Consider the following 14554-nt stretch of genomic DNA (forward strand, 5'->3'; position numbering starts at 1 on the left):
CTCGATGACAATGAAATATTAATTCTTCTGCCATGTGGCATGGAGGTAAACTATTTTGGGTAGAATATAAAAGCCATTTCGATTTGAAGGCGCGAAGCGGAACTGACCGCAAGGGAAAAAAACTAGACTGAGATTTTCGTAATAAATCTCCATTTCACGTTATCACATAATTTATGATTATCACATGATGTAGTGAAACGCCTATGGTGTTGCAATATTTATTGCCTTCCGTTTATCATATTCTGCTAGCCATCGCTCCTGCAATTAGACGTACAAATTAGAGAAATAAAGATTTATGCTAGGCAACGACGACGACAATGACAACGATGGCGACGATGACAACGACCTGGATGACGACGAGCTTCCTCGCCATCCCAAAGTCGGCGACATTATCATCTTCCACTCGGTAGCAGTTCGTAGCACATAATTTGCGCCTGGATGAAGTGGGAATCTGAGGAAAGCGTGGACGTGACCAGCGAACTGGAAAAGTGTGACTGACTTGTAGCAGCCGTTGCTGGCACAGCATCCTAACCGTCCGCGCACCAGGGGTTGCAAATTATGGCTAATTGATATCTGTTGGCCAGACGTGGGTCATCGTCACTCGACTAACGAACGAACGAACGAACGAAAGAGTAATAATTCTAGCGATGAGTTTTTAATGCAAACTGATAAATTCTACGAATTTGCATGAAAGAATTTTCTTAACTTTTGGCGGTGTGTTTGATTCGAACTTATATTGTGGACAAATGGATCAAAGTAATGAAATGGAGAGTTGCTAACGTTGTTAAATTTTTGGAAGAGATTCTACAATAATTTGAACATGTGGTTTATGAGATATGGCTAGGTGAGTAACTAGGAAAAGTTGAGTCGATAAATCACGTTATACATTTTAGGGGAAATGGATGTAATGTCGGCCTAAATGCCCTTAATTTGGGCCCATATTTAAATTCAGCAATCGACAAAATTTTCAATAGCGACCAAAAATATCCATTAGTACAATCCCAATGGCGCGTTTATTTAGATAAAATTGAAAAAAATGGCAGATTTTTAGCGATGGGCCCAATCTTAGACCCATAGGCCAACATTAGAGCCATTTCCTCTATATTATGTTTTAATCACTAGTGCATATGGGTCATTTCAGCTCAAGTGTATACAAATGTTTGGTCAATGTCACCAATTTCAACCAAACTTATTGATTTTTTTTTTCGTGATATGTTTTCCGTCGATCTTGTTTTCCGTGCTGAGCACCAATGCTACCGACGCCAGGGAGGCAGCTGCCACACCTGGACCCTACCTACCGACCCATCAACTCATGAACCGGGGACCAACGGCCCTACTTCCCGAAGGAAAGCGTGATCAGAGATGTTATGCCTCAGAACATCTTCTTTCCTTTATTTAACGTCGGTCTCTGTTTCGCAATCTAGTGCCAATCACCGACGGACATCAATTGCCATCCATTGACGGCAATCGAATGTGCAGGAAGGCAGCTTCCACACCTGCGTAGGATATCGCACCCATTCAACACACATGGGCCGGGACCAACGGCTTTACTTCCCTTCCGAAGGAAGACGTGACCAGAGATTTTTATGTCTCAGAAAAATCCCACCGACCTCGGCCGGGATTGAACCCAGACCCATTGGGGTGTTAGAAAGCAGTCATGCTTACCACTACACCACCGGCGCCGGCTGCTTGCCTCAGAACATGTCGGTGGCGATTACTGGGATTGAACCCAGGCCTGCTGGGCCTAGAGGTTGCGCTGCTCAGTCGCATTTTCAACGGTACGTTTTAATGATTTCTCAAAACGACATTACATACATTTCGAGCTTATTCGAATCACATTGTCCGTATGAGTCAAAAAGAAATCAAAAGGCTTATTTAAAAAAAAAATCACGATTTTTGGAGTTAAATGTGTTGATGGACCCTAGCATGCTGAAATGGCGAATTGTGGGTAACGCGTTCTTCGGGGGATAGCAGAAGGATGAGATGTAATTTGATGCTATCTTCTCCACACTCTCATTCTACCGATTCCTCATGCTGGTGGCATAGGAAGAGTTTCTGTAGCTCAAGCTAGCGAAGATCGCTTCGCAGGTAAGGTTGGACACGAGATCGAGAGACGTGATTCACGTGAAAACGTGGCCAGAATTCTTGAAGGGCCAGTGTGGAGCGCCTTCTGCTGTTTTGACATCGCGATGATTTCGGAATTTGTGCGTTGTGCAACCGACCGCCGATCAGTGTTGGGAAAATATCAAAAGATCAAATCTCACCAATGAGCATAATGTCATTTGATTATCGAAAACAAAAATCAACAAGCAAACAACGGTGGATGATATTACAAGCTGTGATACGGTAGCTCTTATATCTTTCAGCGAACCCCACACGGTAAGAAATATTGTCAATACTTACAAGTATTGACAATAATATTGATGATGTGAATACAGAAATATTGTCAATACTGATGTATTGACGTCAATATAAAATGTATTGACAATACGATTATTGTCAATACAAAATGTCGTGTACGGTCCACTTAACAAAAGTTACCAGCTACAATTCTCATTAAACTGTGGTGAGTTTGAGCTTCAAGATTTTCACTGAACAACCGAACCCAAACCGAAACTTCCATCATTGCTGGCAGCAGTACTTCGTGTCTGTCGTTTGTGAATAGTCCTACAATATCAAAAGAGCTTGTAAAATCAACATCATGCTTGATATTTTATTACACTATCACTTGGGAGCCATTAAGAATGACAAAAAAGACATTTGAGTGAGGATGATGCCATCACTGCCGCCGACACGAATTATACCATTTACAAGCAGCGGTAGAAGGGAGCGGAGCCTGGAATTACGGGCTACTTGATCAATCATGGAGAACTTATGGATTTTCTTCTAAAAAGTCTGCTGATAAACTAGGTAAACTAAGGCCGAGCAGCCCTTAGTATTCTTCTTCTTTAAAAATATCATTCAATCATCATCATTTGTATACCCATACATTGATACATTATGAATACGAAAATTTAAACATGTATTTCTTGATTTTAATATGAAAATTTCCTGGGTTAAATACACATTCACTGTATTTACTTACTTGTGTTATTCGAAGCATTACACAATTACACGCAATCGAATACATGAAACTCAAAACAACTGCTTCACAAAGCTTTTGGTGAACAAAATGGAACACCAAGAAAAGCACTTCAACTTTACTGCTTTGTTAGCAATCGTGATAGTATTATTGAAAAAGTGTTGCCAGCTGTAAGTATTGCAACGAATTGAAGTTTATTAAAACAAGTAAGTGCGAAGTTTGACTCATGAAAAAAGATGAGTGGATGTATTTAAATTCACCATTACCATCAGAAACTGAATAAATAAAACAAAAACGACTGTTTTAGGCATTTTACCGGTCTAATTAAAAATGTCCCAGAAGATTGAATTAAATTCTATCAGGAAAGATGGCAGCAGCGCACGTAACCTGTCTTTCGCTTTCCCTCCCATGGCGTTTAGCTCCAACTCGCATCAACTTTTAATACTGACCCCGATTGAAGGATCTACCAAATGTTTGTTAAGGATCGTATTGATTAACAACGACGTCGACACCATAACAGGCTGACATTTGTGATCAGGATTTAATCCAAGGATAATTCCGGTTGGATCTTACCACCATCAAGGGTGAAAACACAGTTTCCCACAGCGTGGTGCCATGTGAATTTTTTGTCTACAATATCCTTATGCACTAGGTAGTGTGACGTCACATTTTCTGTATTGAAATGAAGGAGGAAAAGAGATGGTTAAACTTTCCTCACTATATCAGTTGATATTTATGAAACATGGACAATTTTCGCGTGGTGACATGCACTGGACTGAATTTTACCGTTACATATAGAATTTTTCAAAAAGAGAAGTAAACAAATTATTTACCCTTTGTGGAACCTTCATTCCCTCCAGCAACCAAAAGGGTATGAATATGTAGCTTTAGAACGCCACCACGTGGAACAGAGTGATATGAGACAGTCGCACAAATCAGCCAAACGAAGAAAAAAAAATTTCGACGCGAACATGGATAAATTAATTTGAAAGAAAAACCATCAGCATCGAGAACATGATCAAGCTCACGCATGATGCTTTTTGTTTGCTCTATTTGATGTTACTATCGATATCGTTGGTTTAGTGGGAAATATTTTGCGAATATTATCAATCATTTAGAACGAACACAATTCTTCGGCGTATCACATAGAACAATGCAAGATTTGAAAAATCATTCTTTATACACGCAGAAAAAAATATTTTAAACGTAATAATATTTTGTGTAATATCAATATGAATTTTGTTTTGGCTGCAACAAGAAATCATCATTGTTTCAACAATCCAGTATTTTTATTCCTCAAAGCCCATGGATTGTTAACTAAAAAAAAATCTTTTCGAGATAACAAGAGCTTTTATGGTTTTGACGTAAGCTGGGTCAACAACACAATGTGTTTGTTTTTAAAAGAGATTTCTTGTTGATTCAATCATATTTATTTTATGAAGCCTGACAATGCAAGCAGTAAAAATAAAAATATGTTTATTGATTCGATTATTTTTATGTTTTGTTTTCTTTTTGTAACAAACGGATTTGCAATTGAATTTAGAAAACCTTTCTTTCAAATCCGTTTTTTAAACAAAGTTACTGAGTAAAACCAACAATCAATACGAAACTAACGATTTTAAATTGGCTCACCACTTTAGTAGCCTATTGGTCCCAAGCAAACGATTAACGTACCCTATTCTAGTTGAAATTCTATTACTACACTATGTTTGTTTTGATTCGCTATGAAAGTTTGACAGATAACATCAGGGGTGTGTGGATTCCTGCAGAACATGCAGGGGTGAGTGAAATAGCTTGGGACTGCTTGGGACCGTTGTTCTGGTACTGAGTGAGCCAAAAATAATAATGATTTTCTTCGGGACCCAGTGGTCTTAGAGTTTCCTCTATGGTAAAACTGTATCGTTATATTTTTTCTTCTCAAACAAATTTCTTCGATTTCCCTTAAATTTTGGTAACAGAAAAACGGTTTACAGCGTGATTGCCATTCACCCCAAAAGGCCTAGGTTCAATCGCAGTCGGTGCCGCCAGGATTTTCTGAGGCATACAATCTCTGATCACGCCTTCCTCCGAAATTCACAGTTCAAAACATTATTTACGTGGAACGCAGCTGCTGAATTCAAACGTGAACATTTTTGTGTTATTGTTTACATTTTTGTCCGGGTGAAAACGAGGGCATGGTAGGTAGTTATTTTTGCATTCATGCGTTACGCCCGGGGAATGGACACAACAAATCTAATTAAAACTAACTATTGTTGGCTTAGTAAAAGAAAAATGTTGTTTTTACAATAGTTGCAATTGAAAAGTGACTTATTAACATATTGTTTGTTTAAATACAACTAATTTTCTGTTCGTGTAGCATTAATAATTAAATTATAAACATAATGTGCAGTTTCGATTACGTATAACCCAAACTGGCTTGTTATAGATACGTGTGTATTTGTGAAAAAGTTAACCTATTTGTGGGCTTTGTGGTCGTGCGGTTAGTGGTGTCACCCGTCGTTCAGGCGTATTGTGAGTGCCACGAAGTGAGGGTTCAATTCCCGCTCCAGCCGGTGGAACTTTTCGCAACCCGGAAATTTCCCTACTGGTCTACTGGGTGTTGAGTGTTGTCCGTTGTCTAGTGTTAAGTATTCAGTCTGTACAACCTCTGGTTGAAGTGAAGACGGTGTCAATTGTCTTTTCTTTTTTTGTTTCATGCGAGAATATGCGTAAGATATTACCATTAAATATAAGGGATGATTTAGAAGTCAAGCTACAGTTCTTAAAATACATAAAGTTTTGTCCACTTAGAATCCGGAATCACTTATTGTGTTGCAGCGGCACGGAAAGTGACCGCTGCCAGAATTATTTTACAGCGGTTTGTTTCGGTGTTTCGTGAGTCAAAAATTATTCCAGATGGAAGCCGAGAGGAGAAAAAAAATTCTACACACCCACGTTGATAATCCAACGTGGTCCGCAATAAAAGTCGCAAAAACGTTGAAAATCGCCAAATCAACCGTGTATGATGTGCTCAAACGTTTCAGAGAGCGAAAGAGTGTGGATCGAGTGCCTCAAGGTAAGCGTCGTAGTGGAACATATGACCGCAAGCTGAACCAGAAGGTTTTGAGAACTGTCAGAGCAAACCCTGGACTATCAGATAATGAAATCGCGCAAAAATACGCTGCTGCTCGCAGTACCGTTCGAAGAATTCGTTTGCGAGCAGGATATCGTTCTTATCGAGCAAGCAAGCAACCAAACAGAACGTTGAAGCAAAGTTTCGTCACCAAAACTCGAGCTCGGAAATTTTACCAGCAGGTTTTGACGAAGTACCAAGGATGCCTGCTCATCGACGATGAAACCTACGTCAAAATGGATTTCGGACAGCTTCCTGGCCAAAAATTCTACATGGCGACGGCACGAGGAGATGTTCCTGCGAAGTTTAAGTTTGCTTTTATGGACAAATTTGCCAAAAAAAAAAAACTGATGATTTGGCAAGGAATATGCAGCTGCGGAGCAAAGACCAAAGTGTTCGTGACAAATAAGACAATGGACTCGAAGCTGTACAAGGAAGAATGCCTCAAAAACCGCGTACTACCTTTCATTTAAGCCCATAAAGGTCCCGTGAAGTTTTGGCCAGATTTGGCGAGTTGCCACTACAGCCGGGAAGTCATCCAGTGGTACCGCGATAATAACGTAAATTTCATCGATAAAAACATAAATCCACACCCGCAACCCGCAGTTCCGGCCCATCGAGAGATTTTGGGTAATAATGAAACGGAAGCTTAAGAAAAGTGGAAAAACGGCTCGGGACGCGATTCAGATGACCAAAATGTGGAACAAATGTGCCAAGGAAGTTGACTCCGGAGGTGTGCACAGTTTCATGGGAGGAATAAAGAAGAAAGTGCGAATTTTCATTAGAAACGAAGAGAAATGATTTGTATTTAATAATTTTGAATTACCTTTGTTTTGATGCATTAACCTTATTTGTACGTCAATCCGTTACCGAGATACAGATGATTTTATTATTCCGGATTCTAAATGGACATAGCTTTAAGAACAATTCAATTACTGATGGAAGGAAAAGCGCAGTTCAGAAACAGATCCCTAAACTGGAGAAGCAATTGGAGATGGGATTGCATTACCGGAAGTTCCACGAAAACGTAAAAGTGGAGGATCACCAGTGAGCCGTCCAAAGAAACATTTCTTTCAAATATATCGAATATCTTATTAACGATCACTTTCTTCAATCCACTATTTGAAAATTTACTTCCCCTCGAATCATCAATTTTGTAAATTCTATCATCTTGAATCCACCATTTTATTTATCAGAACTTCACAACAACATTTCGTTGACTTTTTTTATAAAATACCGACCATTTTGATTCCACCATTTTGAAATTTATCCACCTGCTTGAATCCTCCATTTTTTAAATCAATTGCCATCATGGAATTAAAATTGTCATTTCAATAGTAGATTATCATCGCTATACACTAAAATTGCATTGCTATTTTATTAAAGACCCGCCATCTTGAATTAACCGTTTAGAAAATCATCCAATATCTTGAAATCACCATTTATAAGATCAGTTACTTAGTTTTGGAATGGAAATTTTCATTGCAATTGCAGATCATCATCACCATATAACGATATTGCATTGACCATTTGATCAAAGACCCAGCATTTTAAAAATCATCAACCATATTTAATCCACCATTTTAAAGATCAGCCAACATCTGCATTGCATTGCAATTGCAATAAAATTTCTTCCAGAAAGATCAAACAGTTTATATCCGACTTACCATCTTGAATCCACTGTTTTGAAAATCTACTGCCATCTTGAATGATTAATTTCGAAAAAAAAGTCTACCATCTTCAAATTGAACTTATCATTTCAATTATAACAATGCAATATTGCAATATTGCAATATATGCATTGAAAGATATTGAAATATCTACCATTTTATGAAAGACCCACCATTTCGAATCCACCATCCCACCGCTTACTACTACACAAATTTGGGCTGGATTTGCCTTTAAAATAATTGAGTATAACATCTTAACCAAATTAGCAACAACAAAAACGAACTGATTCACAGCGAAATAAATGTGAATGAGCATAGACGTTCTCTTCTTTGTCCACCTCAACTATTCACAAGCATTTCTAGCGATCAAGAGTTCATGAATATTTAACAAAGCATTCAAATACACTAGCAACTTCACAATCTGATGCTATCGCAATTTTCAGCAACGTCAGGAATGCTCACAAACCCGACATTCAGTCAGAAAACTTACTACTAATTCATTTCAATAGTGGAGTTCTCATAACTTAACAACAATATTGCATTTAGGTAGATTGGTAAACATTTCAGTACTTCCCTTTTTGGCTAATTTGCAATGTCTACTCATATTGGTGAAATTTGAGTTTGAGTGTGGTTTGAACTGGTGTGGAGTCATAACTGACAGAAAAGCATTAACTTTCACTTTGCGCAAACATTTCTGTCTTCCTAAATGCGACTTTGGGATCATTGTTTCCCGTTTTATCGCTCCTACACATCAGCAGATTTGAAACTGGCCGTTCCCACTTACCCTTTGATCCCACTTGCCCCGATGTGCCTTAATTAATCTTCTTTCCCTTCGTTTATGACATCGAATTCTCCAGTTAAAATAAACAAGATCAAATAGTTAATAATTAATCGCAAAAAAATACTTGGCAGCAAATGCATGTTGGGTTGTGACCGAAAAGCAGCTAGCTTTTAAAACGCCAACGTTGCATCTTTCCAGAAAAACGGAATGATTTTGTGATAAAGCACGATTTTCCTGCGGTGTACTTTGGAATGAAAATTCTCTTGTTGTTTCAGGTTCATTTGGAACAAACATTTTTCCCAATAATCCGGCATGCTGAGCTAAAGATTATGCTAATGCTGATTGAAGTTCTTGGAAAATTATAAGCATGATGGAAAACACAACAGCGTGTAGAAACAAAATCAAACTGAATAGCATTTCACAGCAGGGGTGGACATTGAGGTACTTTGACGCATCGGCGAAGGACGCAATATCACAGCACGAGTGAACGTTACCGCCTAGCGCCACAACAAGATTGAGTTGCTTGACTTTATCTGAAAAGGAAGTAGGTAGTGTCCAGGAAAAACATTAATTATAAATGAAATCCTCGCGTTTGTCAAACAACCAGCTGAGTTGAAATGCCGGTGACTCGATGACAAAGCCATCGGTAAGCACGAGAGATGCTGCTGTCGGTGACACCATGTACGTTACGGCCGGACCGTGTTGTGTCGTGAATTAGATTCATCATCATCTGAAGCACCATGGCAGGCACGGCGGTTCGTTGGTTCGGTTTCATGGAAATTCGCACAAAACACAATCGATTGATTGTTCTACGAGAGCTACAAATAATGCCATGGGTGCTGTCCATGAGGCTTACGTTGATTTATTGGTTGAGTTTTTGTTGAAAGCGAATAGTATTTTGCATTCGGTCGTGGAGAACTTCTGGGAGGCACTTTAGCGGTTTGAATGTTAAGATCGATACGAGAAATGTTGACCAATTTAAACAGGAGGGATAGTAGGATATGCAAGTAAAATTTCAACCTTATCTTAGTATTAATCAACATTGATTCATAAGAAGACTTATATTTGCTACAGAAATGAAAACTATCCTGATAAGTATGCTCAATTGATTCCTAAATGGCAGCCATATTCAAGCATAACATCAACATACTTTATGAATAATTGTGCGATTCTAGAGGGTACAGATAGGAAATTTCATTTTTCTATTAAGATAAAGTTTAACCTTTTAATTACTAGATATAATCAGGTGTTACTCAGTGAATGAGTTAAATTGTCCTAGCTGTTCTTGGAAAAGCTGCTTGAGAGGTGTGTCCTTAACGCAGGACCGTTTGGTTTGGTGGTTTTGACGACGAAATATGAAGGAGAAAACAGTCGTTTTCGTCAAGCGTGAAGTAAAGGGCACGTTAGCTCAAAAATGTGAATGTTTTATGGATTTTGTTCCCGTCTTAGGGCACGGACAAAGTGGACGCGACGCGATCACTTCATTTTTTCCTTGATTTGTTTTCCGTCGATCTTGTTTTCCTTGCTGAGCACCGAAGCTTTTCAATGATGGAACGTCTTCAGATTTATATTATAATGATCCACCATTTTGTTTAGGCTTCAGGCAAATCCAAGTATAATGCATGATACCACTGATTCATTTAAAACCATGATCGCATCACTTATTAAGGTGAATTCTGATCCAACAAACCCAACATACTAACAAAATCTCCTTCCCTGTGTCTTTTGTTGTGGTGCAGAGGTAGACACGACCCACAAACAACAAATGTCACTCTAATATTCCTTCCCTGCTCCCACCTGATTGCAAGGACGTGGCCGGCGCCGTTATTGATCTACAAAATATGGAGTCACTGAAACTTGTACAATGAGAATGGACGGTCACTCCCAGCCCCTGCAAAGGCCAACAATTCCAATATCAATCTGAGTAAGAAATTAACCAGTAATAGACCCCCATACGGTAGGAGAAAATATACAACTTAACAGCAGCAGTGACAATGTCGCATTGATGAGTAAGCATCTTACATAGCCGTTCCTACCGCGAGGAGCAATAATTCTTGTTAAAAAAACAGACACCGACTTTCCAAGAGAAAAACTATCTGTCTCGCTTTATATGTACATACTGGAGAAAAACTATTGTGTAGAGTTTAAGTAACAAATTCATGTATAAAAGGTTTCGAAGAATAAAGAATCGGGGCAGTTGTTCTGATGAGTTATTATTCGAGGTTTGCTAGGTGCGGACGAGCACAGTTCCAACCTCAGGATAACTGATTCATCAAAGAGCTTTTTCCATACAGTAGAAATGGAATTGCACTGTCTTTCATTTTACGAAAAAAGAAAGACCACGCGAGTTGTTGCTCTACGTTGGGCGCTTCAACACGGGAGTGAAACATGGATGCCTAACGGAGTATGGGCACTTCATCTGGTGACAGCGGTGGGACATTGTACAATTTCACTGATTCTGATAAATCACGAAGTAGCAACCATTGAAATGTGCAGTCAGTCTAAGCTAAGCTAAGCTAAGCTGTTCTTGGAAAAGCTGCTTGAATACGAAAAATATTGAAGCTTTTCTTTACTACTGTGGGCTACAAATCGAATGGTCGAATGAACGAAATGATCTAGCGTATCTGCGATCGTCTACATGCACAATTTAAAAAAAAATCAGTCAAGATGAAATGGCATAAATTGGGAGGATTGTGATACTTATTTTGCATCACTGATGGTAACTCAGCTAAAATTTAGCAAAGCAAAGCAAGTCAGCTTAACATCCGAAGCTGCAACGGTTGATTATCAATAATGATAATTTTATTTTTCTATTCTCTCCGCATCAACCAGCGTTATCTTCCATTCTCAGTCTGTAATCCTGTTTGAAAGCATCTCACTTTTACTTCGCCCCCTGTTGAGCTTTTTTGTCCTACGTTCCCTAAACAGCAACTAAAGAAACACGCACAGCCGGCTCTATAAAAAATAACTTTCCACTGAATATCATACAGTTTGGAACTTTTTCCTCTTTTAGGAAAAAAAAATGAATTGAGTTTAGGGTTTCAGTGGTCGACCCTTCCCAACTGAGTGGTCGTGGAAGGTTATATGTAGCTTCCTTGATGCCAGCGTTGATGGTGATGGTGAGATGAAAATCAATAAACGAGGAGTTTTTTTCCCCAGATCCAGCAGATCAGCTCACCATTGAAGCACGTGCTAGAGAATAGGTGTACACGTTTTCCGCCGCTCGAAGGGTACCGTGATGAATCCTTATTGTTTAGTTTTTTTACTCTTTGTTGGGTTTTCGTCAGCTCGTTGCTGAGGCTTGAAAACAACATGACAGCACAATTTTGTGTGATTCTATACTGGGATTATCTGGCATGAAGGGAGTCTTACAATGTTGCCTGGGATTTTTTATATTTCATTTTGAGAAACGATCAATTCATTACATAACACTTATTTGATGGCATATTAATGAAGTGCACTGTATCAAATGCAGCATCGAAATATAATATTGTGGGTCAACATACGAACATAATTACGAACACTGAATAGTAATCAACCCGGATACGTGGATTATATGTAATACAAATAAATGTTCGGCCCGAGTATAAAATGTGTCAATCGAAGAAAAACAAATGTAGGTGCATCACATTTTTGACGTGGATGATGTGCTTTTTTTTTTGCAGATTTTGTTTATTTCTCAGCAATTTCGATTACCGTTTAAAGTTCTTAATAATGCGTTAAATTTGCAGTTCTGAACTGAAGTTCTGAACTGATTTTACTGCCAGAGAAGTATTTGGGCAAGAAAGCTGGCCAAAATGGCAAAACTCTAAAAGCTGCCTAGCACATAATTTTGCACGCCACTGTGGTCCTAACTCTCCAGTGCAGTATGTGGCAGCCGTTTTATGTTCTTTGTTTTGTTTTCATCCCGTTGTCGGCTGTCAACGTTCTGCTGTTAATTGCATGTCGAAATTTCGTTTGAAAATAAGGAATGTTCTCTCAAAAGTTTTTTGAATTTTGAGCTTGGCATAAGCCTGAATTAAAATAGATTTTCAAGATAAAAGTATGTAGAATATGTTGAATTTAAGAAGCAATGAAATTCAAAGCGCAAACATAGTAATTATCAAGGTAGAAGCAAGTCACGATTTTTGCTTATGTGTATATATTTGAAAGGTATTTTTGTTCCGGGCATTTCCCGGCAGAATGTTTGATACCGTAGGATAGATTAGGGTTTTAAAATGATCTACGGAAGAAAATTTTGCAAATTGTTGCGAATTTACGATATATTGGTTTTGTTTTGCCAAGGTAAATATTTCATTTTGCATATGCCTACATGCAATTTTTGAAAGTTCGGTTCATTGCATTCATTGTTTTAGAGTTTAAAACGTCGCATTTGAGTATATTAAGTGTATTTTTATAATCGATGATGAAATAATGTTGCAACATATTATAAAAAAATAATTAGATAGATTGTTATCTATTGGTTGCATTGGAGGCGAACCAGCCTAAGGCTGAAAGCCTCCTAAATAAAGCTAAATTAATTAACTATTGGTTGCAACATAGTATATAAATTTATTAGATAAATTCAAATTGCAATTTTAGGGGGATTATTTTTTTAAACTTTTTTTCACACAATTTAAATGAGAACATATTACAATCAAATTTCAATAAAAAATAATCGATTTGTAGTTTTTGCCAACTTTTTGGGTCAAATACTTTTATGTGTACCGTCAAAATAAAAACATGCAATTCATTTAAAATGTAACATATTTGAAACCTAATAAATTAATATTAAAACAAAAATCATTGATTGAAAACATTCACTTCCAAATGTTTTTACATCTTGGAATTGTTCATACTGAAAAACATAACAAAATTATTGCTGATATGTGATTTTCTCGTAAATTTTTGTTCAACCCATTCGTTGTTGTGTGACAGATTTTATTATTTTTCTCTTCCAGCAATTTTGTCACAGTTATAAGTTGGAACCTTATTATTCAGCGAACTATGTTTTGATCAAATCACTGTCACTGTCATTAATTTATTAAAAATGTTTAGCTTATGATCGGTAACATTATACAAGCATTCTGCTTGTCCATTTTTGTTTTACATCTGAAACAATATAACAATTCATTGCAAACATTTATGCCCTGGAAATTCTATGCAACCCTACAATCATCAAGGAATATTCAATTATAGTGCAATTAGAAATTAAAAACTGAAACACTAGTAAATCGACAAAACAAAAATGATTTGCTGACTTACATCAGTGTATGCCTCTTTTTAGCTGGATAAGTTACTATTCAGCTTCAATGTTTGTTGGGCAATAGGTAAGTCAAAGAATGTGTGCAACGGTGTGTTTTTGTATAACTAAAAAAATCTAGTTAAGCCAAATAAGTAGCCCTTTTTGCCTTATACAGGTCTCATCAGAAATTACGGATACTGGTATCGTTGTTGCTCAGCTGTTTATAGCAAATAAGGCAAAACATAGTTGCGGTGTAAGATCTACCGCCGACCCCTCATCCTCACTATTTCAAACTAGGGGAACATTTTTTTTTCAGTATTCTTAGACCTTTTTACGTTGCATGTCTTGTCAAAAATGGGTTAGTTTTCCAAACGTTTCCTGATCTTTTACTCGTTGTTTATGAAGTGGTTTGGACTAGGGTTCTGATGCATGGACATTTTATCAGTATCATTTCTTGATTTTGTTGTTAAGGAATCCAATTTTGGTTGACAAAGGGGTGTGACTTTGAGGAATGCTTACAGTGCTTGCACATCGTCTTTTAAACAGTTATTTAATTAATTTATTTTAATGGATTGACAAATTATTTATCTTGATGAAGTTATCTCAACGAATTATTTTGTATGGATAGCTGTCATAACAACTTTTTAATTATTATTGCAATCATTATTTTGTTGCCAAACATTGG

General features: G+C 37.6%; 1 long non-coding RNA gene and 1 pseudogene across 1 annotated transcript in view; one reads left to right on the top strand and one right to left on the bottom strand.

The window, feature by feature from the left end:
* Positions 1 to 14554, bottom strand: part of LOC135710669 (uncharacterized) — a 161381-nt gene that overhangs the window by 57713 nt on the left and 89114 nt on the right. The window lies entirely within an intron of this gene.
* LOC135710666 (uncharacterized) overlaps positions 296 to 14554 on the top strand; it is a 95831-nt pseudogene continuing 81572 nt past the window's right edge.

Source organism: Ochlerotatus camptorhynchus, unplaced genomic scaffold (genome assembly GCF_037179485.1).
Source record: "Ochlerotatus camptorhynchus isolate MF236.1 unplaced genomic scaffold, CSIRO-AGI_Acam_v1.1 ptg000398l, whole genome shotgun sequence".
In the NCBI taxonomy this organism is placed as follows: domain Eukaryota; kingdom Metazoa; phylum Arthropoda; class Insecta; order Diptera; family Culicidae; genus Ochlerotatus; species Ochlerotatus camptorhynchus.